Source organism: Triticum aestivum, chromosome 7D (assembly GCF_018294505.1).
Source record: "Triticum aestivum cultivar Chinese Spring chromosome 7D, IWGSC CS RefSeq v2.1, whole genome shotgun sequence".
Lineage (NCBI taxonomy): Eukaryota > Viridiplantae > Streptophyta > Magnoliopsida > Poales > Poaceae > Triticum > Triticum aestivum.
Window position 1 is genome coordinate 204904453 of NC_057814.1, and position 27242 is coordinate 204931694.

A 27242-nucleotide genomic window follows, 5' to 3' on the forward strand; every position below is an offset into this window, starting at 1 on the left:
GGCCCAGAGATACCTCTCCGTCATACGGAGTGACAAATCCCAGTCTCGATCCGTGCCAACCCAACAGACACTTTCGGAGATACCCGTAGTGCACCTTTATAGTCACCCAGTTACGTTGTGACGTTTGGCACACCCAAAGCACTCCTACGGTATCTGGGAGTTGCACGATCTCATGGTCTAGCAAACGAAACTACACGATCTTTTATGCTATGCTTAGGATTGGGTCTTGTCCATCACATCATTCTCCTAATGATGTGATCCCGTTATCAATGACATCCACTGTCCATAGTCAGGAAACCATGACTATCTGTTGATCAACGAGCTAGTCTACTAGAGGCTTACTAGGGACACGTTGTGGTCTATGTGTTCACACATGTATTACGATTTCCGGACAATACAATTATAGCACGAACAATAGACAATTACCATGAACAAAGAAATATAATAATAACCATTTATTATTGCCTCTCGGGCATATTTCCAACATTATTGGCACCCACAATGATAAGCCACCCATTGGCATATGTCGCACCAACCACCCGACATTTGGCGCCCACCGTGGGGCCAGGTGCACCGTCGTCCGGAGACCTGTTCTGGACGGGAACCCTCTTCCTCCCCCGCGAGCGCAGCCAGCCTGCTGCGCCCGATGGCGTTTGCCTCGACGCGCTGCAAGGCGTCGACGACGCCTGCGCTGCGAGCTGCCTCGCCGATCTGCTCGGCGAGACTCGCATCTCTGACGAGCCTGCGTCCGACGCAGGCACGGACTACCCCGAGAGCCGCCTCGTCAGCCTCCTCGACCAGCTTCACGTCTCCAGCGAGCCTGCTGCAGACATGGAGTCGGTCGGCTCCACCGACCCGATGCTTGTCGACTCCGACACAGCATCGCTTGACGCCTACCCCTCCGACGTGGTGGTCTTCGACGGCCCCCTCCCTCGAGCTGACAGCGGTGGCAGCGCTGTCACCGAAGTGCTGGTCATCACCCACGTCGCCAACTCGGGCGAGAACGCCCACGACGCCCTGCAAGCGGCGATGCACGACCTCTCCGTCCCCATCCCGGCCGATGCCGACGCCGAGACCCTGGAGGCACGCCGCCTCGCCCTCATCGCGGAAGGCCAGAAGATAGCCTCCATGAGACGCCTCACCGAGGCCCACCAGCGCGAAGTCGACCGCGCCGTCTTCGGTACGCCGCCGCCTAGCGGACCGAGCCGAGCCGGTTTCGTCCAGAAGCGCGGCGCGGTCGTCGCCAGCATGCTGGGGGCAGATCGCCCCGTCTACGCCACCCCGCTCGAGAATCTGCGAGCCGCTCAGGCAGCCGTAGAAGAGCTCAATGGGCTGGGAGCCGATGAGCTCCCCTACATGACGAGACGGATCCAGCAGCTGGTCGACGCGGCTGCAGAACGGCACGAAGCCGGCGCCCGTGCTGATAGTCACCCCCCGCGCCGGGAGCACGCCGCGACGTCCCGCTCGCCGACTGCGAGCGGCGCGCGGCAGAAGAAAGACAAGGAGCCGGCTGCCAGCCGCAGCCGGACTCGCATCACCATCGAGCGCGACGCGGAGGGCCGCCCTCGAGCAGTAGAGCACCAAGGAAATCTGCCTCCTCCCCCGCCTCGAAGAGAAAGACGCCTCACTCCGCCGCCTATCACACACCCGACTCTTGGCGACCGACTCGGCCGCCGAGAAGAAGTCGGCGAGAACGACGCCCGCCACAGGATCGACCGCCTTGCTCGATCCTTGGCGTTAGAAGAAGAAGATGATGTCGGCCCGCCATGCTTTGGCCCCTGCATCCGCGACGAGCCCTTCCCCAAAGGGTTCTCGCTCCCCAAAGACACGCCCAAGTACAACGGCTCAGTGAAGCCGGTAGATTGGCTCATCGACTACTCCACGGCCGTCAGCATAGGCAACGACAATCGGCGCGTCGTCGTGAAGTATGCCCCCCTCATGCTGCAAGGCACGACACGCACGTGGCTCAACAGCCTCAAGCCGTACAGCCTCAACAGCAGGTTGGACTTCACAGAACTCTTTGTCCGCAACTTCACCAGCACCTACAAGCGGCCTCCCAAGCCTCGCCAGCTCTCCCTTTGCGTCCAAGGGCCCAATGAGTCGACCCGCGACTACCTCACGCGGTGGGCCGAGCTCCGCAACTCCTGCGAGGGGGTGCATGAGGTCCAGGCCATCGAGTACTTCACCGCCGGGTGCCGAGAGGGCACCCTCCTCAAGCACCGACCACTCTGCGACGAGCCGGCCACCCTCGACGAACTACTGGTCACCGCAGACAAATACGCCACGGCCAACTCCTCAATGAAGACCGAGCTCTGAGTGGACGCCTCGGGGAAAGTGATTGCTCCGGCTCCTAAGACACCGGCTGGCGACCCTAATCGGCGCCCCTACCAGAACGACCTCAAGCGCAAGGCCCCCATGCCGACTTCCTCCAGTCGACAGGTGGCCACCGTTGAAGATGAGCAGCCCGAAGAACGGCCCGCTCCCAAGAAGAAGGGCGGCCGGCCGCCCTGGCAGCCGGCTTTTTCCTACGAACAGGCTCTTGATGCCCCCTGCAAATTCCACAGCGGCGCGAAGCCGTCCAACCACACAACTCGGAAATGCCATTGGCTCACCCGCATCACCAAGGGCGAGGGGATGCTGCTGCCTCCGCCTCCCGGCCCGCCGCCTCCAGCTCCTCAGCAGCCGGCGGCTCGGCCGGCAGTCGGCGCCATCCAAGACGAATTCCCCGAAGAGCACGCCGCCTACGTTGTCTTCACCAGTCAATCCGACGACAAGCGCAACCGACGCCGACAGCATCAAGAAGTGAATGCAGTCGCCACTAGCACCCCCGAGTCCATGCACTGGTCAGAGAAGCCGATCAGCTGGAGCCAGGCCGACCACCCAGAGGTGATGCCCTCTCCTGGCTCCTATGCGATGGTCTTGGATGTCACCCTCACGACGGAGAGGCGAGCTGCCCGATTCTCCCACGTCCTGATAGATGGCGGAAGCAGTATCAACATACTGTACCGCGATACCATGGAGAAGCTGAACATCAAAGCGAAGCAGCTCATGCCGAGCCGCACCGTCTTCCATGGAATCGTCCCCGGCTTGTCTTGCTACCCAATCGGCAAGATCAAAATGGATGTTCTCTTCAGAGACAAAGATCATTTCCACCGAGAAGCAATATGGTTCGAGGTAGTGGATTTGGAGAGCCCCTATCATGCACTGCTTGGCTGACCTGCTCTGGCCAAGTTCATGGCTGTGCCCCACTACGCCTACCTGAAGATGAAGATGCCGAGCTCGAAGGGGATCGTCACGGTAGCCGGCGATTACAAGAAATCCATCGAGTGCGCCATGGCCAGCAGCTGGCTGGCCGAGTCCCTCGTGGTGGCAGAAGAGAAGAAGATGTTGGAATGGGTTGTGGCCATGGCCGGCAAGCAGCCGGCCCTGTCCCCCAACCCCAAGGATTGTGATGCGCAGGGCTCCTTCCAGCCTGCCAAAGAGACAAAGAAGATCCCTCTGGACCCGGAGAACCCGGAGAGGTTCGCTGTCATTGGGGCGAACTTGGACAGTAAATAGGAAGGCGAGCTCGTCGACTTCCTCCGTGAGAATCGAGACATCTTTGCATGGTCCCCAAAGGACATGCCGGGTGTCCCGAAGGATTTCGCCGAGCACAAATTACATGTCCGAGCCGACGCGAAGCCGGTCAAGCAACCCCTCCGCCGACTGTCCGAAGAGAAGCGAAGAATTGTGGGAGAAGAGATAGCCCGGCTCCTTGCCGCTGGCTTTATCATGGAAGTGTTCTTTCCAGAATGGCTTGCCAACCCAGTTCTGGTTCTGAAGAAGAATAACAAGTGGCGTATGTGTATAGACTACACCAGTCTGAACAAGGCCTGCCCAAAGGATCCGTTTGCTCTGCCACGGATTGACCAAGTGATAGACTCCACAGCCGGATGCGAGCTGTTAAGTTGTTTGGATGCGTACTCAGGGTACCATCAGATCAAGTTGGACCCAGCTGACCGCCTAAAGACTGCCTTCATCACACCCTTTGGAGCTTTCTGCTACCTGACTATGACATTCGGCTTGAGGAATGCCGGTGCCACTTTTCAGCGTTGCATGCAGAAATGCCTCTTGAAACAACTCGGCAGAAATGCCCACGTCTATGTAGACGACATTGTGGTGAAGACAGAGAAGCGCGGTACCTTGCTGGAAGACCTGAAAGAAACATTCGCCAACTTGCGCCGATTCCAAATCAAGCTCAACCCCGAGAAGTGCGTGTTCGGAGTACCAGCCGGCCAGCTGCTTGGCTTCCTGGTCTCCGAACGCGACATTGAGTGCAACTCCGTCAAGATCAAGGCCATCGAGAGGATGGAGATTCCCACCAAGCTGCGAGATGTTCAGAAGTTCACTGGCTGCTTAGCCTCCCTGAATCGTTTTATCAGCCGACTAGGAGAGAAGGCTCTCCCCCTGTACCGACTCATGAAGAAGTCCACTCACTTCGAGTGGAACGACCAAGCCGACCAAGCCTTCCATGAGTTGAAGAAAATGCTGACCACTCCGCCTGTCCTGGCGGCGTCGACTGAGAAGGAGCCCATGCTCCTCTACATCGCCGCGACTAGCCGAGTCGTCAGCACTGTTGTTTGGGTCCAGCGCCCGGAGGAAGGCCGAGCCCAGCTAGTCCAGAGGCCGGTGTACTATCTCAGCGAAGTGCTATCCAGCTCAAAGCAAAACTACCCGCACTACCAGAAGATGTGCTATGGGGTGTACTTCGCTGCCAAGAAACTGAAGCCCTACTTCCAAGAGCACCCCATCACCGTCGTGTGCACTGCCCCGCTCGCCGAGATCATAGGCAGCCGGGATGCATCCGGCCGGGTGGCTAAATTGGCCATTGCATTGGCGCCCTACACAATCTTCTACCAACCCCGCACCGCCATCAAGTCGCAAGCATTGGCCGACTTCCTCGTCGACTGGGCCGAGACCCAGTACCTACCGCCGGCTCCCGACTCTACCCATTGGCGGATGCACTTTGACGGGTCCAAGATGCGCACCGGCTTGGGAGCCGGCATCGTCCTCACCTCTCCCAAAGGCGACAAGCTCAAGTACACGCTGCAGATCCACTTCGCCGCCTCCAACAACGTGGCCGAGTACGAGGCGCTCGTACATGGGCTCCGGCTAGCCAAAGAGCTCGGCATACGCCGGATCCTGTGCTACGGCGACTCAGACTTGGTGGTCCAGCAATCGTCTGGCGACTGGGACGCCAAGGACGCGAACATGGCGAGCTATCGATTCCTCGTCCAGCAGATCAGCGGATACTTCGAAGGGTGCGAGTTCCTTCACGTGCCAAGGGCCGACAACGACCAAGCAGATGCCCTAGCACGGATCGGCTCCACCCGACAAGCCATACCGACTGGCGTCTCCCTCCAGCGCCTCCTCAAGCCGTCCATCAAGCCGTCTCCAGAGTCGGATTCCATCTTCGTACCGCCTGCGCCAGATACAGCCGGATCCGACTGGAGAAACCCCGCAGGCGGCACGGGGACTTCGACAACTGGCCCGGGGACTACCGTAGTCGCACCCGGCCCGGGGACTTTAGAACCTGGCCCGGGGACTGCAGCAGTCGGCCAGGGGACTGCAACAACACAAGAAGCGGTGGCCGACTCACCCAACCCACCCACCCGAGTCATGGTGGCTACATTAACAGAAGAAGAAGTCACAGCTCCCTCATGGGCCCAGCCCATCCTCAAGTTCCTAGTCAGCAGAGAGCTGCCGGCTGATGAGATCTCAGCAAGACTAGTGCAACGACGAGCCGCAGCATATACAATAATCAACAGAGAGCTTGTGAAGCGCAGCGTCACTGGAGTCTTCCAGCGTTGTGTCGAGCCAGAAAAAGGAGTGGCAATCCTCAAAGACATCCACCAAGGCGAATGCGGCCACCACGCAGCCTCAAGATCCCTTGTGGCCAAGGCTTTCCGCCATGGTTTCTTCTGGCCGACTGCCTTGGAGGATGCTAAAGAAATAGTCAAGAGCTGCAGAGGATGCCAAGTTTTTAGTTCCAAGCAACACCTGCCGGCTTCTGCCCTCAAGACCATTCCCCTCGCCTGGCCTTTTGCCGTCTAGGGACTGGATATGGTGGGACCTTTCAAGACAGCTCGCGGCGGCTTGACACATCTACTTGTCGCTGTGTACAAGTTCACAAAGTGGATCGAAGCAAAGCCGATTAAGAAGCTGAACGGGCCGACTGCCGTGACATTCATCACTGACATCACTACTCGGTACGGCATGCCGCACAGCATCATCACCGACAACGGCACAAACTTCGCCAAAGGAGCACTGGCACATTTCTGCGCGACACAGGGCATCCGACTGTACTTAGCGTCCATTGCCCACCCGCAGTCAAATGGCCAGGTCGAGCGAGCAAATGGACTCATCCTCTCCGGCATCAAGCCCCGACTGGTTGTACCACTCGAGCAATCGACCGACTGCTGGCTCGAGGAGCTGCCGGCTGTCCTCTGGAGTCTGCGCACTACACCCAACAAGTCAACCGGCTTCACTCCATTTTTCCTCGTGTACGGTGCCGAGGCTGTCATCCCAACAGACATCGAGTTCGGGTCGCCTCGGATCACCATGTACACGGAGGAGGAGGCCAAAGAAGCAAGAGAAGACGGCGTGGACCTACTGGAAGAAGGCCGGCTGCTAGCACTCAGCCGGTCCACCATCTACCAGCAAGGGCTGCGCCGCTACTACAACCGCAAGGTCAAGCCAAGATCCTTCCAAGAGGGCGACCTTGTGCTCCGGCTGATCCAGCGAACAGCCGGCCAGCACAAGCTCTCGGCCCCTTGGGAAGGCCCCTTCATCGTCAGCAAGGCACTCGGCAACGACTCCTACTACTTGATCGACGCGCAAAAACCAAGAGCACGCAAGAGAGACGACTCCGACAAGGAGTCAGGCGACCATGGAACGCAAACCTCCTGAGACGATTTTACAGTTGAAAGCAGTATGTATCATGCTACCCTTTTGTATTAAGTACAAACCAACAGGCCCCCCGAGCAGTACTCGGGGACTGCCTTTGTTTATCTATGAATGACAAGTGTCATATCCATGAATGTATTATTACATTTGAATTCTTGTCTGGCACCGGGTTCGACTAGTCGGTCCGGGGACTGGCCGCCTTGAGCTATATTGAAAGTTCTACCTGAAGTCAGAAAAGTAGTGTGCCGGCTCCCGAGTCCCCTCTTGTTGAAAGTCGCAGCTCGAAGAACCGACTGTCCGACTAGCAAGAGGCAAGGCAGAAAGGATGCCCACGCGAAAAATGGCTAAGGAACAATGAACCTATATAGCAAAGAGACGGCCTCCAAACACGCCTGCCGGCTGCCAGAACAGCCGGCTGGCCGGCTTCCTAAACACTTAGCTTTAGTCCAGCAAAGCTAAAGTACTCCCCCCCAATTGGCCAAGCACTCATCCAGCTACAGATTGCAGAGCAACTGTTGGACTGGGGAGGCGGCAACCGCGGGAGGGCGGCAAAGGAAACAGCGGAAGGATAAAAAGCAAAGTACAAGGAAAGGCAAATGCATGCATAAGTTATATATACATATAAAGCCCCCAACAGGCGGGCAACAGACATAAGTTCGAATACACCCAGTGGGTGGAATTGTGCAGACTTAACCAAACATTGTTCCGAAAGTAACAAGACAGGAAAACAAAAGATGGCAGACTAAGGCGCGGTGCGGAGACCGAGCTGGTCGGTAAAGGCGGCCTCGCCGGCTGAAGGAGTGGCCGCCTAGCGGGTCTCGGCTTGATCACCACCAACGGCAGGCGACGCACTCGCTCGCGACGTAGTGCTGGAGGTGCGGTCAGGCTGAGGCTGGCCGGCTGATCCACCAGCCAGCTCGGCATCTTCACCTTCCTCCTCCTCTTCTTCACCCTCGTCGCTGGAGTCGATCTCCTCCGCCGAATCTTCACCGTCCGCCGGGTTCAGCCCGAACCATTCCTCCGGCTGGGCGACACCGTTGTCGTCTACCTCGGGGGCGAAGACACTGGTGTCGGTGTAGTCGGCGATCGCCGAAGCCCGCCGGATGATGGCCGGCCGCGCCGGCTCCAGCTCCATGTCGGCTTGCTGCCGCCAGGTAGCCAGTTGATCCAGGCTCAGTCCGGGATACCAGGCCTTGACGAACTCCAGCGCCCGCCTGGCGCCGGAGCGAGCCGCCGAGGCCTTCCAAGCTTCGAAGCGGCCGACTGCCACCTCCAGCCAGTCGGCAGTCCGACTGGGGGTGCGAGGAACCACTTGGCCGGGCCAGAGGGCGGCCAAGACTTGTGCCCCGGCACGCTGAAGCCGGCGTAGCAGTCGGTGAGCCGGCTGGATGCGGGCCTGGATCGCCAAGAGCTGCTCTTCTAGCGAACGGCCGGTGGTTGGCGAAATCTCGAAGCCAGCCTGCCTCCGCGCCTGGCGGCGGGCCTCGATGGTCTGGTTGGCGGCGGTAGAATAGCCAGGGAAATATTCTGCGCAAGAAAGAAAAAGAAAAGAAGAAAAGAGCACCAAAGTCAGAAAACGAGCCAAAAGTGGCAGATGGCAAGAAAGGACGAAGAGGTAGGCGGCTTACCGTCAACCAGATCTTCGATCTGACCGTAGCCAGAGATCAAAGTTTGCCTGGCTTCAGCCCAGCCAGCCGCCTCCGTCTCGTACTCGGCCTGGAGGGCGGCTTCGCGGTCCTGCACCGCCTTCAGAGCCGCCTTGTGGCCTTCCTCCTGGTCAGCCAACTTCTTGGCCAGGCTGTCGCGTTCCTGCACCAAGGCGGCGAGTTCGGCGTCCTTGGCACGAAGGGCAGTCTGACACTCCCCCAGCTGTGCCCTCAGACTGGCGTTGGCCGCTGCGGAGACGGCAGAAAAAGAAAGAACAGTAAGAGGTAGTCGTCACGGAAGATCCGACCCGACTGCTCAGCAGTCGGCCCGAATCTCGGGGACTACACCCAGTGGGTGCGCTGACGCGCCCCCACATGAGATAAAGAACAAAGCACGTACCTCGGCTCTCAGTAAGGTCGGCGGTCTTCTGGGTCAGCTCCCGAGCCTGGGAGTTGAAGGCGGCCGCACGAAGATTGTGGTAGTCCTGCAAGATAGACAGAAGATCGAATTAGAACAAGAATAGCAAAGACAAACCCACTAAGAAGTTCCAAGCCGCCTGCTCAGCAGCCGACTCGGAACTTGGGGACTACACCCAGTGGGTGCGCTGACGCGCCCCCACGGAAGAAATCAAGATCAAAAAGAAGCAAGATGGGAAGACTAACCCGGATGGCCGCCCGCGTCGCGAGGAACTCGTCGGTGAACTGCCTTAGCGCCATAGCCTGGCCCTGGAGCCGGGTCCGGACGTCCTGCGCGGCCACGTTCATCACGGCCGTCCCTCCGCCTGGCGTCCACCCCGAGGTAGCGCTGGCCGCCTCCGCATCCTGGGCCGACGAGCCGGAGCCCACGGCCGGCTGCGGCTCCGACGCGGACTTCTGTGGCTCCGACGCAGCTTTCCCCGCGCGACGACTCGGGGGCATCCGGACCGCCATCTCAGTCCTCGCGGCCGGCTCGCCCTCCGCCGACTGTGCAGGCGACGGATCAGGCCGACCGCCTTGAGCTGCCCAAGTCGGCGGGGTCGGCACCGGCGCCCTCTCCAGGATGATGACGTCGTCGTCTCTCCCCAGCCCTGGCTGGTCGCCGCTGGCTCCCTCTGGCGAGGGCTCAATGTCCCCAGGCGCCATGACGCGCAGCGGGGTGACCATCAGGACCTCCCCCGCCGCCGCTGCAGCTGCAGCCTCTGCTTGGGCCCTGGCTGCGGCATCAGTGAGCACCTTCGCCGCCTCCTCCTCCCGTGCCGCCTGGGCGGCGGCCGCCTTCCGTGCCTTCGCCTCCCGCGCCTCCTGCTCCTCCCACGCCTCCCGCGCGTTCCGTTCCGTCGCCGCCTGAAGCTCGACGCGGGGGTCCACACAGCGAGTGGTGCTCCCAGACCCCCTCGGCGACTCGACGACGGAGGCGGCGGCCGCCCACTCAAGCGACAACGGAGCTCTGATCGTTGGAGAAAAAGACAAGGGTTCAGGAACCACCAGAGAAAAGAAAGAAAAAAGAGTATACAAAAAATGCGAACTTACGCCGACACGGTCTACGGTTGCTTCACCGTCTTGCGGAAGCGAGCCGCCTTCGCAGCCGCCTCCTCCCACCTGGTGGCTGCCGCCCCGCCCCTGGGTTTCTTCGTCCGACTGCCGAACAAACCCTGGGCGGCGCGACGCTTTTGCCCTCCGCCCCGAGCAGGCGGTGCAGCGGAGGAACCCGCGCCGCGTCCAGATGCCGGCTGGCGGCGTGGGGCGACTTCGGCCTCATCATCGTCCGGCCAGTCATCGAAGGTGACTCCGAGCCCGGAGCCGCCTGCGTCGCCGCCGGCTTGGCCACCACCCGGCTCGATGTTGTCGTCCATGCCGGCCGCCCCCAAGTTGGGGTCCTCCTGATCGTGTTCCGTCCGGTCGGGGACGAATCGACGCTCCGCATCTGACCCGCCGGCCGGCCGAAGAAGAGGGCTCTGTCGAAGAACAAGCCGACTAAGTCAGAGTCGGCCAAGAGGAACTCGGCAACAAAGCAAAGAGAAAGAAAAAGAGACAAGGAGAACGTACCGTAGGCAGCGGATTGGCTCGGCTATATGGCTCCTTACCGAACTGCCACTCTTCGGTGAGTTTGCAGTTCGCAAGGTAGTTCACCATATAGGCGACCTCCTCGCGCGGCATCTCCTTGGTACACATTCGGCTCGGATCGAGCTGGCCGCTCATCTGACAGATCAGATGAGGCCGGCTCTGGAACGGAAGAACCCGGCGCGTGACGAATGCGGCCAGCAGGTCGGGCCCCGTCAAGCCCTCCGACTGGGTCAGCTCTCGCACTCGGGCGACGGCGGCGGACCCGGCCGGCGTCAGAGTCACGGCCCGGAAGGACCACTGGGGCCGCCTGCCCGCCGGTGGGCCGGCTACGTAAGCCGGCAGGTTGATGTAGTCGCCCCGCGGGGCGATGTTCCGCACGTAGAAGTACGATTTTGCCACTTCTTCACTGATTGGATCAGCGTGATGACGGGGAAGGGGTTGTCGGCGACCGACCTCCGCGACGCGATGAAGGCGCCAGTCTGAGCCGGCACGCCCTGCATGCGCGTGCCCAGCTTGGACTGGAAGAACTCCCCCCAGAGCTCGAGGGTGGGGAGGACGCCGAGGTAGCCCTCGCACAGGGTGACGAAGGCTGATAGCAGCACCACCGCGTTTGGGGTGAGGTGGTGCGGCTGGAGCTGGTAGAAATCGAGCCAGGAGCGGAAGAAGGCGCTCACTGGCAGGCCGATGCCGCGCAAGAAGTGCGAGCGGAAGACCACCCGCTCGCCCTCCCGCGGCTCCGGCGTAATTTCCCTCGCCGGTGCGAGGCGGACCTCCACCTTGTCCGCGCCGGGCAGCCGCCGCGTCTGGCGGAGGAACTCGACGTGATCTTCATGGACATTGGAGCCGTCCAAATCCCCGCCATACTGCTCCGTGGCAGGAGGCATGGTGAGAACAAGTGCGGCGACGGAGGAGCGAGTAGTGAAAGAGCACGACGGCGAGGCGCTGTCGCGAGAAACGGCGAGCGAAGAAGATGGTGGAAGTAGGAGGAGCGTGCGAGGGCCTGCCGCCCTCCACCTCCCCCTACTTATAGCTCCGCGAGGCGAGGCCGGGGAGGCCGGACGTGGGGGGAGACATGGGATTAACTGCACCCATTCCCCCCACGCCCCGCGATTATTGCGCCCTAAAGGCGGGCCGAAACTGCCGCAAGAAGACGTGGCGGTTTCGGGATGCAGACAATCCACGCCTTGGCCCGGGCGTGGACGTGGCGGGCCCCCGCCCTGCGGCGACGTCCCGTCGCACGCGTGGGCTGGCAGGCTTTCCGGCCAAGAGGGGCCACGTGGTTCGCAGACGGCAAGTGGCCGGCCCGCGGCCCGGTGCACGCACTGGCGAGCTCCCGCCCTCCGACTCCGGAGTTTTCGACCTAGGCGGCACGCCTAACCAAAGCCGGCTCCCAGCTGCCGACTTGTCAAGATAGGAAGCTGATCGAACTTCTCGACTCCTACTCCACCTCGAAGCCCAATCAGCTTCGGGGACTACTGTCGGAGTAAATGGCCACGGGTATCCTAACTGACTACCCCTGGTTCTTCTGAAAAATTATCAGGCCTTTGGGCCTCCGAGCACTCCAAGCATTGGGGCGCCTTCCCTGGCCGGCTACCTCTGAAGCCGACTCCCGGAAGGCGACCCAGCCTCAGCAACCTCTCCCCTGGACGACTACGGGGTGGCCGACTCCAGGAAGCCGGCTAAGAAGAGCGCCGACTCCAAGAAGCCGGCCGAGACCGCAACCACCAAAGCTACACCCACATAACGGTGACAAGACGGGGTGTGGCCACAGTGCGGCCCACTACCCCCGAAGCCCGAGGCGGGCATGGCTACAGGAGGCCGTACGGGACGGCCGTCTCCCGTTCGGCTCGGCACTGTAGCCATGCTAGCCTCAACGTCATCCACGACATACTCCCGTACGGCCCACGGGCGGCGGGCCCCTTCAGCCAGAGAGAGGCGTGAGGGCGGCCCGGCCTCCCCCAGTCGGCCAAGGGCGTAGCCGGCCCCCAGAAGCCGGCTACCCCCTCCCTCGAAGCATGTGCCACATTAAGGAGACAAGACGAGGTGAGGCTACAGTGAGAGCCCCCGAGGCGGCCCACTGTAGCCACGCTTACCTCAACGAAGCCCTCATCATCAAAGGCGAGGCTACAGTATGCAGCCACCGACAAGACCCTAGGCGGTGGGGCCGGCCTGTCAACCAAGAAGCCGGCAGCCGGCGGGACCCACCAGTCGGCGGGACCCAACAGCCGGCGGAGAAGCCAGCGAGCGTAGACACTGACGGCTGGGACCAGTGCCCAGCCGGATTACCATTGTATCCCCGGGGGTTAGGCCTATATAAACCCCCCGGAGCACCCATGCAAAGGGTTGGCTTCTAAGCATAACACACACACCATAGATAGAGAGAAGTAAGAGCTAGCCTTGTTCTTCTTCTCCCTTGAACCCAACAGCTCTAGGAGCGATTGTAGCTACCTTTACCAATCTAGTGATCATGCGGAGACCCCGCAGAGCAGGACTAGGGGTGTTATCTCCTCGGAGAGCCCCGAACCTGGGTAAGATCCGCCGGCGTGCATGTCTACGCCTCATCCCGTTTCCAGGCACCGGCGACGTCTTATTGGCACCCACAATGATAAGCCACCCGTTGGCATATGTCGCACCAACCACCCGACAAAGGGTAAAGGGAAGAAGAAGGGGAACTTCAAGAAGAATGGCAAACAAGTTGCTGCTCAGGAGAAGAAACCCAAGTCTGGACTTAAGCCTGAGACTGAGTGCTTCTACTACAAACAGACTGGTCACTGGAAGCGGAACTGCCCCAAGTATTTGGCGGATAAGAAGGATGGCAAGGTGAACAAAGGTATATGTGATATAGATGTTATTGATGTGTACCTTACTAAAGCTCGCAGCAGCACCTGGGTATTTGATACTGGTTCTGTTGCTAATATTTGCAACTCGAAACAGGGACTACGGATTAAGCGAAGATTGGCTAAGGACGAGGTGACGATGCGCGTGGGAAATGGTTCCAAAGTCGATGTGATCGCCGTCGGCACGCTACCTCTACATCTACCTTCTGGATTAGTTTTAGACCTGAATAATTCTTATTTGGTGCCAGCGTTGAGCATGAACATTATATCTGGATCTTGTTTGATGCAAGATGGTTATTCATTTAAATCAGAGAATAATGGTTGTTCTATTTATATGAGTAAAATCTTTTATGGTCATGCACCCTTGAAGAATGGTCTATTTTTATTGAATCTCGATAGTAGTGATACACATATTCATAATGTTGAAGCCAAAAGATGCAGAGTTGATAATGATAGTGCAACTTATTTGTGGCACTGTCGTTTGGGTCATATTTGTGTAAAGCACATGGATAAACTCCATACTGATGGACTTTTGGAATCACTTCATTATGAATCACTTGGTACTTGCGAACCATGCCTCATGGGAAAGATGACTAAAACGCCGTTCTCCGAAACAATGGAGCGAGCAACGGATTTGTTGGAAACCATACATACTGATGTATGTGGTCCGATGAATATTGAGGCTCGCGGCGAGTATCGTTATTTTCTCACCTTCACAAATGATTTGAGCAGATATGGGTATATCTACTTAATGAAACATAAGTCTGAAACATTTGATAAGTTCAAAGAATTTCAGAGTGAAGTGGAAAAGCATTGTAACAAGAAAATAAAGTTTCTATGATCTGATCATGGAGGAGAATATTTGAGTTGCGGTTTTGGTCTTCATTTGAAACAATGAAGAATAGTTTCGCCAGTCACGCCACCCGGAACACCACAACGTAATGGTGTGTCCGAACGTCGTAATCGTACTTTACTGGATATGGTGCGATCTATGATGTCTCTTACCGATTTACCGCTATCGTTTTGGTGTTATGCTTTAGAGACAACTGCATTCACGTTAAATAGGGCACCATCTAAAGCCGTTGAGACGACGCCTTATGAATTATGGTTTGGCAAGAAACCAAAGTTGTCGTTTCTTAAAGTTTGGGGCTGCGATGCTTATGTGAAAAAGCTTCAACCTGATAAGCTCGAACCCAAATCAGAGAAATGTGCCTTCATAGGATACCCAAAGGAGACTGTTGGGTACACCTTCTATCACAGATCCGAAGGCAAGACATTTGTTGCTAAGAATGGATCCTTTCTAGAGAAGGAGTTTCTCTCGAAAGAAGTGAGTGGGAGGAAAGTAGAACTTGATGAGGTAACTGTACCTACTCCCTTATTGGAAAGTAGTTCATCACAGAAACCGGTTCCTGTGACACCTACACCAATTAGTGAGGAAGATAATGATGATGATCATGAAACTTCAGATCAAGTTACTACCGATCCTCGTAGGTCAACCAGAGTAAGATCCGCACCAGAGTGGTACGGTAATCCTGTTCTAGAGGTCATGTTACTTGACCATGACGAACCTACGAACTATGAGGAAGCGATGATGAGCCCAGATTCCGCAAAATGGCTTGAGGCCATGAAATCTGAGATGGGATCCATGTATGAGAAAAAAGTGTGGACTTTGGTTGACTTGCCCGATGATCGGCAAGCCATTCAGAATAAATGGATCCTCAAGAAGAAGACTGACGCAGACGGTAATGTTGCTATCTACAAAGCTCGAGTTGTTGCGAAAGGTTTTCGACAAGTTCAAGGAGTTGACTACGATGAGACCTTCTCACCGCAATTGCCGCATTTTATGATTATGAAATTTGGCAAATGGATGTGAAGACTGCATTCCTGAATGGATTTCTGGAAAAAGAGTTGTATATGATGCAACCTGAAGGTTTTATCGATCCAAAGGGTACTAACAAAGTGTGCAAGCTCCAGCGATCCATTTATGGACTGGTGCAAGCCTCTCGGAGTTGGAATAAATGTTTTGATAGTGTGATCAAAGCATATGGTTTTATACAGACTTTTGGAGAAGCCTGTATTTACAAGAAAGTGAGTGGGAGCTCTGTAGCATTTCTAATATTATATGTGGATGACATATTGTTGATTGGAAATGATATAGAATTTCTGGATAGCATAAAAGGATACTTGAATAAGAGTTTTTCAATGAAAGACCTCGGTGAAGCTGCTTACATATTGGGCATCAAGATCTATAGAGATAGATCAAGACGCTTAATTGGACTTTCACAAAGCACATTCCTTGACAAAGTTTTGAAGAAGTTCAAAATGGATCAGGCGAAGAAAGGGTTCTTACCTGTGTTACAAGGTGTGAAGTTGAGTAAGACTCAATGCCTGACTACTGCACAAGATAGAGAGAAAATGAAAAGTGTTCCCTATGCTTCTGCCATAGGCTCTATCATGTATGCAATGCTGTGTACCAGACCTGATGTGTGCCTTGCTATTAGTTTAGTAGGGAGGTACCAAAGTAATCCAGGAGTGGATCACTGGACAGCGGTCAAGAACATCCTGAAATACCTGAAAAGGACTAAGGATATGTTTCTCGTTGATGGAGGTGACAAAGAGCTCGTCGTAAATGGTTACATCGATGCAAGCTTTGACACTGATCCAGACGATTCTAAATCGCAAACCGGATACGTGTTTATATTGAACGGTGGAGCTGTCAGTTGGAGCAGTTCTAAACAAAGCGCCGTGGTGGGATCTATGTGCGAAGCGGAGTACATAGCTGCTTCAGAAGCAGCAAATGAAAGAGTCTGGATGAAGGAGTTCATATCCGATCTAGGTGTAATACCTAGTGCATCAGGTCCAATGAAAATCTTTTGTGACAATACTGGTGCAATTGCCTTGGCAAAGGAATCCAGATTCACAAGAGAACCAAACACATCAAGAGACGCTTCAATTCCATCCGCGATCAAGTCCAAGTGGGAGACATAGAGATTTGCAAGATACATACGGATCTGAATGTTGCAGAACCGTTGACTAAGCCTCTCTCACGAGCAAAACATGATCAGCACCAAGGCTCCATGGGTGTTAGAATCATTACTGTGTAATCTAGATTATTGACTCTAGTGCAAGTGCAAAACTGAAGGAAATATGCCCTAGAGGCAATAATAAAGTTATTATTTATTTCCTTATTTCATGATTAATATTTATTATTCATGCTAGAATTGTATTAACCGGAAACATAATACATGTGTGAATACATGGACAAACAGAGTGTCACTAGTATGCCTCTACTTGACTAGCTCGTTGATCAAAGATGGTTATGTTTCCTAACCATAGACATGAGTTATCATTTGATAAACGGGATCACATCATTAGAGAATAATGTGATTGACATGACCCATTCCATTAGCTTAGCACTTGATCGTTTAGTATGTTGCTATTGCTTTCTTCATGACTTATACATGTTCCTATGACTATGAGATTATGCAACTCCCTAATACCGGAGGAACACTTTGTGTGCTACCAAACGTCACAACGTAACTGGGTGATTATAAAGGTGATCTACACGTGTCTCCAAAGGTACTTGTTGAGTTGGCATAAATCGAGATTAGGATTTGTCACTCCGATTGTCGGAGAGGTGTCTCTGGGCCCTCTCGGTAATGCACATCATAATAAGACTTGCAAGCAATGCAACTAATGAGTTAGTCGTGGGATGATGTATTACGGAAAAAGTAAAGAGACCTGCCGGTAACGAGATTGAACTAGGTATTGAGATACCGACGATCGAATCTCGGGCAAGTAACGTACCGATGACAAAGGGAACAATGTATGTTGTTATGCGGTTTGACCGATAAAGACCTTCGTAGAATATGAGGGAGCCAACATGAGCATCCAGGTTCCGCTATTGGTTATTGACCGGAGACGTGTCTCGGTCATGTCTACATAGTTCTCGAACCCGTAGGTTCCGCACGCTTAAAGATCGGTGACGATCGGTTTTATGAGTTTTTGTGTTTTGATGTACCGAAGGTAGTTCGGAGTCCTGGATATGATCACGGACATGACGAGGAGTCTCGAAATGGTCGAGACGTAAAGATCGATATATTGGACGACTATGTTCGGACACCGGAAGTGTTTCGGGAGGTTTCGGACATATACCGGAGTACCAGGGGGTTCCCGGAACCCCCCGGGGAGTATATTGGGCCTAATGGGCCCTAGTGGGAGAAGAGGAGGGGCGGCCAGGGCAGCCGCGCGCCCCCTCCCCCTCTAGTCCGAATTGGACAAGGAGGGGGCGGCGCCCCCCTTTCCTTCTCTCCTTTCCTTCTCCTCTCCAACTCCTACTTGGAAGGGGGGAGTCCTACTCCCGGTGGGAGTAGGACTCCTCATGGGGCGCGCCATAGGAGGCCGCCCCCTCCTCCACTCCTTTATATATGGGGAGGGGGGCACCCCTTGGAGACACAACAATTGATCATTGATCTCTTAGCCATGTGCGGTGCCCCCCTCCACCATAACCCACCTCGGTAATATCATAGCGGTGCTTAGGCGAAGCCCTGCGTCGGTAGCATCATCATCACCGTCATCACGCCGTCGTGCTGACGAAACTCTCCGGCGAAGCTCTACTGGATCGTGAGTTCGTGGGACGTCTCCGAGCTGAACGTGTGCAGAACACGGAGGTGCCATACGTTCGGTACTAAGGATCGGACGATCGTGAAGACGTACGACTACATCAACCGCGTTGTCATAACGCTTCCGCTTTCGGTCTACGAGGGTACGTGGACACACTCTCCCCTCTCGTTGCTATGCATCACCATGATCTTGCATGTGCGTAGGAATTGTTTTGAAATTACTACGTTACCCAACAGTGCACCCCTTCGCAGGAGTTGCGCAGTTCCGCCCACCGCGTCAGATAGTCGCAGGTGGACTCGTCGGGGCCTTGAAGGCATAGTGAGAGCTGGCGGGGCTTGGGCGGCCGCTTGTACGTGCTCATGAAGTTGCGGACGTAGACCTCAGTGAAATCTACCCAGCTGCTGATGCTGCGGGGCTTCAGGCTGTTCAGCCATGTCCGGACCATACCCTGGAGCATGAGCGGAACGTACTTTACGACAACGCGCTTGTTGCCGTTCGCTATGCTGACTGTGGTGGAGAAGTCGACCAACCAGTCCTCCGGCTTCACGGAACCGTTGTACTTGGGCGTATCTCGTGGGAGCGAGAACCCTTTGGGGAAGGGCTTGTCGCGTATGCGGGGGCTGAAACAAGGTGGGCCCAATGCGTCTTCTTCTTCTAGCGCCTGGAATCGAGCGAGGCGGTCGATCCGGTGGCGTGCGTCGTTCTCTCCGACTCCTTCTCGGCGGCCCAGCCGGTCGCCGAGTGTCGGGTGCTCTACAGGCGGCGGGGAAGCGTGCCTCTCCCTGCGAGGAGGAGGAGGCGGACAGTCCTCCCGTCGTTCCACTGCTCATGGGCAGCCATCTTGGTCGCGCTCGATGGTGAGGCATGTGCGGCTGCGGCTGGCAACCGGCTCTTTATCTCGTCTGTCGTGGACGCCGCCTGTTGGCGTCCGAGAGGTCGCTCCTTGATCTCAGCGAGGGGGCGTGTTCTCAACCCGCTGGCCGGGTCCTTCTGCACGGCAGCCAGCTTCTTGTTGCGCGGCGGCCGCGTCAATGAGCTGCTGAACGCGCTCTGTCATGCAGCGGCGCTCGTCGCCCTTGAGGTGGTCCAGCTCGTCAGCTGCTGCCTGGGCAGCTCGTATGTTCTCCGCGGGCGTGGCGTAAACAGGGCAATCTACCCCAGATATTCTAGCGACCATACCGCCGCTCTGTCGGACCGTGCCAATACGGCTCGGCCCGCCAGCAGCCGGCGTGCCGCCAACAGTGTGGTCGAACTCGCGCTGGTAGGCCTTTGAGAGGTGTCTCATGGTCGCCAACTTCTTGGCGCTTTCAACGACCAAGACACGGCGGGCTTCCAGCGTCTCGGCGTCAGCATCTTCTGCGATGCGTGCAGACAAGTCTCGTAGCGCCGCCTCGAGCGGGTCTTGGGCGCCGCCACCAGAAGCTCTGTCGTGGCTGATGACGAGCACTTCCGTGACGGTGCTGCCGCCACTGTCGGCGCAAGGTAGAGGGTAGTCGATGACCACCATGTTGGTGGGGAAGGCATCAAGGGACGCGGTGCCGGAGTCGACAAGCATCGGGTCGGTGGAGCCGATCGACTCCAGGTCGGAGGCGGGCTCGTTGGCGATGTCAAGCTTGCCAAGGAGATCGACGACACAGATCTCAGAGCTGGCTACGCTCGCGCCTGGCGCGGGCTTGCCGGGGAGGCGGATCTCGCTAACAAGGTCAGCGAGGCCAGCCGCTGCGTAGGCAAGCTCTGCACCACGCAGCGCGTCGGCGCTAATGCCATCGGGCATTTCGGGCTGGCTGCGCTCGCTAGGGAGGAACAAGGTTCCCGTCCAGAACAGATCTCCGGACGACGGTGCACCTAGCCCCACGGTGGGCGCCAAATGTCGGGAGTTTGGTGCGACATATTCCAAAGGATGGCTAATCATGGTGGGAGCTAGTAAGACATCGCTGGTGCCTGGAAACGGGATAAGGCGTAGACACGAACGATGGCACACTTTACCCAGGTTCGGGGCTCTCCTAGGAGATAACACCCCTACTCCTGCTCTGCGGGGTCTCCGCATGATCACTCAAGCGACAACGATGGCTACAAGCTTGCTCCTTGCGCTGTTTCTCTAGAGGGGGGTGAAGAACAAGGCTAGCCCTAGCTTCCTCTCTCTATATGGGTGTGTGGGAGAACTAGAGTCTGAACCCTTTGCATGGGTGCCCTGGGGAGTTTATATAGGCCTACCCCCCATGGGTACAGAGGTAATCTGGCCGGGTGTAGGACCCGGCTGTCAGTGTCTATGGTCGTCGGCTTCTCCGCCGCCTGGTGGGCCCCGCTGGCTGTCTCGTACTTGGCCGACAGGCCGCACTCGCCGCTTGCGGGTCTTGCCGGCTGCTCAGCACTGTAGCTGTGCTACTAATGATGCATGCTTTGTCGGGGGAGGTGTGGCTACAGTACCGCCGCCTGGCGGGCATTCACTGTAGCCACTCCTCGTCTCTTCTAGTTTAATGGCACACAAACTCCAAGGAGAGGAGGGCCGCCTAGTTAGGGGCCGGCCTCTCCTCAAGCCGACTGGTCAGGACTCGCCGCCCTCTGGCTCCTCGCAGATAGGTGGGGCCTGCTGCATGCGAGCCATACCGACAGCCCATCGCGGGGGCATGGCTTCCCCTGTTGTGGGTGATGTCATGGACACAGTGGCAATAGTGCCGCGCCGGGCGGGAGATCTCCATCTGGTAGGCGCACTGTGGCCACGCTTAGCTATGGATTATGGGGTGGCAGGGCGTACCGTAGCCACGCCCCGTCTCGTCGTCATAATGTGGTGCAAACTTTGAGGGCGCTTGGGGCCGCCTGCCAGGAGCCGGCCTCTCTAGAGGCCGCCTGCTGGGAGTTGGCCCACTTCAGGCCCGTCTTCTGGGCCTTGCCGTCTTCTGGCAGACGGCCGCTTGGACCAGTCGGCCACAAGAAGTCGGTGCCTAGGTCTTTGATTCTTGAGGGGCTCAGCCGGCCCCGATGTCTTGAAATACCATGGGAGGCTGATGAGGCTACCTGTGGTCATTTACTCCAACACAAGATCTAAAGTTATACATTCATGCACTAACCTCCCGGCAACGGCGCCAGAAAAGAGCTTGATGTCCACTACACAACTTGTTCTTGTAGACTCGTGTTGGGCCTCCAAGCGCAGAGTTTTGTAGGACAGTAGCAAATTTCCCTCAACTGGATAACCTAACATTTATCAATCTGTGGGAGGTGTGGGATGAAGATGGTCTCTCTCAAACAACCCTGCAACCAAATACAAGAAATCTATTATGTCCCCAACACACCCAGCACAATGGCATATTGTATAGGTGCACTAGTTCGGCGAAGAGATGGTGATACAAGTGTGGTATGGATAGTAGATATAGGTTTTTGCAATATGAAAATACAAAAAAAAACAGCAAGGTAGCAAGCGATAAAACGAAGCACAAACGATATTGCAATGCTTATAAACAAGGCCTAGGGTTCATACTTTCACTAGTGCAATCTCTCAACAGTGCTACCATAATTGAATCACATAACAATCCCTCAATGTGCGACAAAGAATCACTCCAAAGTTCTTATCAAGCAGAGAACATAAGATGAAATTGTTTGTAGGGTACTAAACCACCTCAAAGTTATCCTTTCCGATCAATCTATTGAGACATTCCTAGAAGTGTCACAAACAGCCCTAGAGTTCGTACTAAAATAACACCATATGATACACATCAACCAAGCCTAATATCACCTAGATACTCCAATTTCACCACGAGTATCTGTGAGTTGATTATTCGATATGCATGAAACAACTTCATATTCATAATATTGAATCCAACACAAAGAACTTCAAAGAGTGCCCCAAGATTTCTACCGGAGAAAGTACGACAAAAACGTGCATCAACCCCTATGCATAGATTACCCCAATGTCACCTTAGGAATCCACGAGTTGAGTGCCAAAACATAAATCAAGTGAATTGATACGTCTCCAACGTATCTATAATTTTTGATTGTTCCATGCTATTATATTATCTGTTTTGGATGTTTAATGGGCTTTATTATACACTTTGATATTATTTTTGGGACTAACCTACTAACCCAAGGCCCAGTGCAAATTGCTATTTTTTTGCCTATTTCAGTGTTTCGCAGAAAAGGAATATCAAACGGAATCCAAACGGAATGAAACCTTCGGGAGAGTGATTTTTGGAACAAATGTGATCCAGAGGACTTGGAGTGGACCTCAAGAAAGAAACGAGGAGGCCACGAGGTATGGAGGCGCGCCTGCCCCCCTAGGCGCGCCCCCACCCTCGTGGGCCCCTCGTGGCTCCCCTGACCGACTTCCTTCGCCTATATATACTCATATACCCCGAAAACATCCGGGAGCACCACGAAACTCTATTTTCACCGCCGCAACCTTCGGTACCCGCCAGATCCCATCTTGGGGCCTTTTTCGGCGCTTCGGCGGAGGGGGAATCGAACATAGAGGGCTTCTACATCAACACCATAGCCTCTCCGATGATGTGTGAGTAGTTTACCTCAGACCTTCGGGTCCATAGTTATTAGCTAGATGGTTCCTTCTCTCTTTTTGGATCTCAATACAAAGTTCTCCTCGATCTTCTTGGAGATCTATTCGATGTAACTCTTTTTGTGGTGTGTTTGTCGAGATCCGATGAATTGTGGGTTTATGATCAAGATTATCTATGAACAATATTTGATTCTTCTCTGAATTCTTTTTTGTATGATTTGTTATCTTTGCAAGTCTCTTCGAATTATCAGTTTGGTTTGGCCTACTAGATTGATCTTTCTTGCAATGGAGAAGTGCTTAGCTTTGGGTTCAATCTTGCGTTGCTCGATCCCAGTGACAGAAGGGGAAACAACACGTATTGTATTGTTGCCATCGAGGATAAAAAGATGGGGTTTATATCATATTGCTTGAGTTTATCCCTCTACATCATATCATCTTGCCTAATGCATTACTCTGTTCTTATGAACTTAATACTCTAGATGCATGCTGGATAGCGGTCGATGTGTGGAGTAATAGTAGTAGATGCAGAATCGTTTCGGTCTACTTGTCGCGGACGTGATGCCTATATACATGATCATGCCTAGATATTCTCATAACTATGCACTTTTCTATCAATTGCTCGACAGTAATTTGTTCACCCACCGTAATATTTATGCTATCTTGAGAGAAGCCACAAGTGAAACATATGGCCCCCGGGTCTATTTTCCATCATATTAATCTCCCGACAACTAGCGATTTCTGGCGTCGTTTATTTTGCAATCTTTACTTTTCAATCTATACAACATAAATACCAAAAATATTTATCTTATTATCTCTATCAGATCTCACTTTTGCAAGCGGCCGTGAAGGGATTGACAACCCCTTTATCGCGTTGGTTGCAAGGTTCTTATTTGTTTGTGTAGGTACGAGGGACTTGCGTGTGGTCTCCTACTGGATTGATACCTTGGTTCTCAAAAACTGAGGGAAATACTTACACTACTTTGCTGCAGCATCCTTTCCTCTTCAAGGGAAAACCAACGCAGTGCTCAAGAGGTAGCATGAATCAATATAATACCCCATTGTCACCACGGGTATTCATATGCAAGACATGCATCAAGTGTTCTCAAATCCAATAAAGTATTCAATCCGATAATAGTGAAACCTCAAAGGTAAAAACTCAATTCATCACAACTAGATAGAGAGGGAGAAACACCATATGATTCAACTATATTAACAAAGCCCACGGTACATCAATATCATGCCAAATCAAAAACACGAGAGAGAGAGAGAGATATATATATATCAAACACATAGCTACTGGTACATACCCTCAGCCCCGAGGGTCAACTACTCCCTCCTCATCATAGTGGCTGCCGGGATGATGAAGATGGCCCCTAGTGATGATTCCCCCCCTCCGACATGGTGCCAGAATAGGGTCCCGATTGAGTTTTCATGGATACAGAGGCTTGCGGCGATGGAACTTCTCATCTAGGGTTCTTTCTGGGTTTTTTGGTATTTATAGGAATTTTTGGCGTCAGTCTCACGTCAAGGGGGTCCACGAGGCAGCGACAAGCTCGTGGGGTACCACAGGGGGTAGGCCGCGCCTAGCAGGCTTGTAGCTTCCTCGTGAGGCTTCTGGTCCTTCCTCGAAGCTTCAGGGGTCTCTTTTGGTCCATAAAAAATCACCGTAAAATTTCAACCCATTCTAAGAATTTTAATTTATTCACAAAAAACGACACCATGGTAGTTCTGCTGAAAACAACGTTAGTCTGGGTTAGTTCTAATCAAATCATACCAAAACCATATAAAATTGTTGTAAACATGGCATGGATACTTCATAAGTTGTAGATACGTTGGAGATGTATCATGTACCTGCACACACTCAAAGTAAATGCTTGCACCCAGTGAAGGCAAGAGGGTTGTCAATCCCCTTGTTCTCGCCAATTACAAGGATTACATATAATAGTGGTAGATATATAAAGTAAAATAAAAATGGAATGGAAATAAAAACATCAAGGAATTTTTAGGGTTTTAGTAAATATGAAGTGGATGGACCCGACGGCCATAGTTTCACTGGAGGCATCTCCCTCATGAGCATACAACGGTGGGTAGAAAATTTACTACTGGGCAATTGACAGAATATCAAATAGTTATGACGATTCTTCATGGCATGGTCAATACATAGGCATTACATCTGTGATAAGTAGACCATTAAACTTACTAACGCATATTATTGTTCCTCCACCTCTTGAATGCTATCCAGCATGCATCGCAAGGTATTAAGTTCATGCCAAAGAGAGTAATACTCGAAGCAAGATGACATAATGTAAACAGAGCGAGATTATTTAATATGTTCAAGCCCCATCATTTTATCCTTGGTAGCAACAATACAAATACGTGCCTTGCAACTCCTCCAGTCACAGAGTAAGGACACTTCAAGATTGAACCTACTACCAGGCACCTCTCCCACCGAATATAAATCAATATAATTGGCCAAAAGAGGTACATAAATCGGAGAGAAATGCAAGGTTATAAAATCACACATAAATAAATCTCAGAAAAGACTCATATACTTTCAATGAATAATCTGGTCATAAACCCACAATTCATCGGATCCAAATGAACAAACGTAAAATTTTATATCAGATTGATCTGAGATGAGATCATTGTATTGAAGGTCAAACGAGAGAGAGAAATCCATCTGGCTACTACTATGGACCCGTAGAACCTATGGGAACTACTCACACATCATCATGGAGGCAACAAGGTAGATGAAGATTGCTCCCCAATGGTTTCTCCCTTTGGCAGAGTATAGGAAAAGGCCTCCAGATGGGATCGTGAAAGAATAGAGGCTTGCGGAGGCGATAAAATTGTTTCAGGACCTCTCCTGGTGGTTTATGGATATATGGGAATTTATAGAGCTGGAATTAGATCAAACAGAAGCAGGGGCCACAAGGCACCTAGCTGCGCCCTTCCCCCCAGGGCACCCCCGGCCTTTTGGCTCCCTCATGTATCATCTCGGTCTTCTCCTAAATCTTCCAGGTTCTCTTTTTGTCTAGAAAAAATCATAAAAAAGTTTCATCGTGTTTGAACTTAATTTGGTATGGATTTTCTGGAAAACCAAAAACATGCAGAAAACATGAGCTGGCACTAGGCACTAAGTTAATAGGTTAGTCCATAAAAACATTATAAAATGCATGTAAAGCATACAATATTTATAATATAATAGCATGAAATAAAAAAATTATAGGTATGTTGGAGACATAACAACCTGCAAGCTTAAATAATCCACAAAGTTCATCCATATAGATTAAGTGCATATCAGGATGTATTGTTCCATCTCGTGGGATTAGTGTGAAACTTTTGCAATATACAAAAAGGGATTTCATAACAAATATTTTCAGTAGGTTGAGGAATGGCTCTTACCATAGCCGCTCGAGGTCAAGATACCCCGAACAAGCCCCTCAAAGGATTAGCTTCCATAGTGACAAGTGAAGATGAAATTTAGCACATAGTACAAATGTTTCCTTACCAAATTCTACTTAACAAGAGTGGTTCACTCCTCGGCAACAACGCCAGAAAAGAATCTTGATGACCCAAAAGTATAGGGGACTAATCATAGTCCTTTCGATAAGTAAGAGTGTCAAACCCAACGAGGAGCAGAAGGTATTGATAAGGAGTTTTTAGGTAGGTATTGTTTGCAAGTGTTGTAAAGTAGTTGTGATAGATAGTTTGATAGCAAGATGATTGTAGCAAGTAACAAGTAGCAAAAGTAACTAGTTGCAGCAAGGTGGCCCAATTGTTTTCACTGCAAAGGACAACCGAAAGTATTTCTTATGGTGATTAAAGCGTTCTCGAGGACACATGGGAATTCATCTAGTTACGTTCATCGTATTACATTAACACATGTTCATTGCTTTGATAAATTGTTATGTGGGTGGATCGATGCTAAGGTGTTGTTCTTATTTGAACAAACAACCTACTTATGATTACCCCCTCTCGCAAGCATCCGCAAATACAAGAGAAGAATTAAGATAAATCTAACCATAGCATTAAACAAAAGGATCCAAAGCAGCCCCTTGCGGAATAGCTCATAAAATAGGGTTTAGGCTTCTATCACACCCGCAACCCATCATATACTCACAAATCCCACAAATGCCTTCCCTAGGCCGAAACATGGTGAAGTTTCATGTAGTCCACGTTCACACGACACCGCTAGAGGAAGAACCACATAACACATGATCAAAACATTGAACGAATACCAACTACACATGATTACTTATAACAAGACTTCTCCCATGTCCCCAAGAACAAATAGAACTACTCACAAAGCATGTTTTGTGTTCATGATCGGAGTAGATAAATATGTAATTAACAATATAAACATTTATAATCTTTCACCAAGTAAACCAACCAGCATCAACTACAAGATGTAATAAACACTACTAGCACTCCCAAGTACCACTCTGAGGTTTGATACAAAGATTCAACACAAGAGATAAAGTAGGTTTTGGAGATGAGATGGTGCTGGTGAAGATGTTCATGTAGATGAGTCCTTCCACGCTGAGAGGAGTGTGGATCATGACAATGGCTTCGATTTCCTCCCTCCCAGAGGGAAGTTTTCCCGGCGGAATAGCTTTGCTGCAGAGCAAAAGTGCTCCTGCT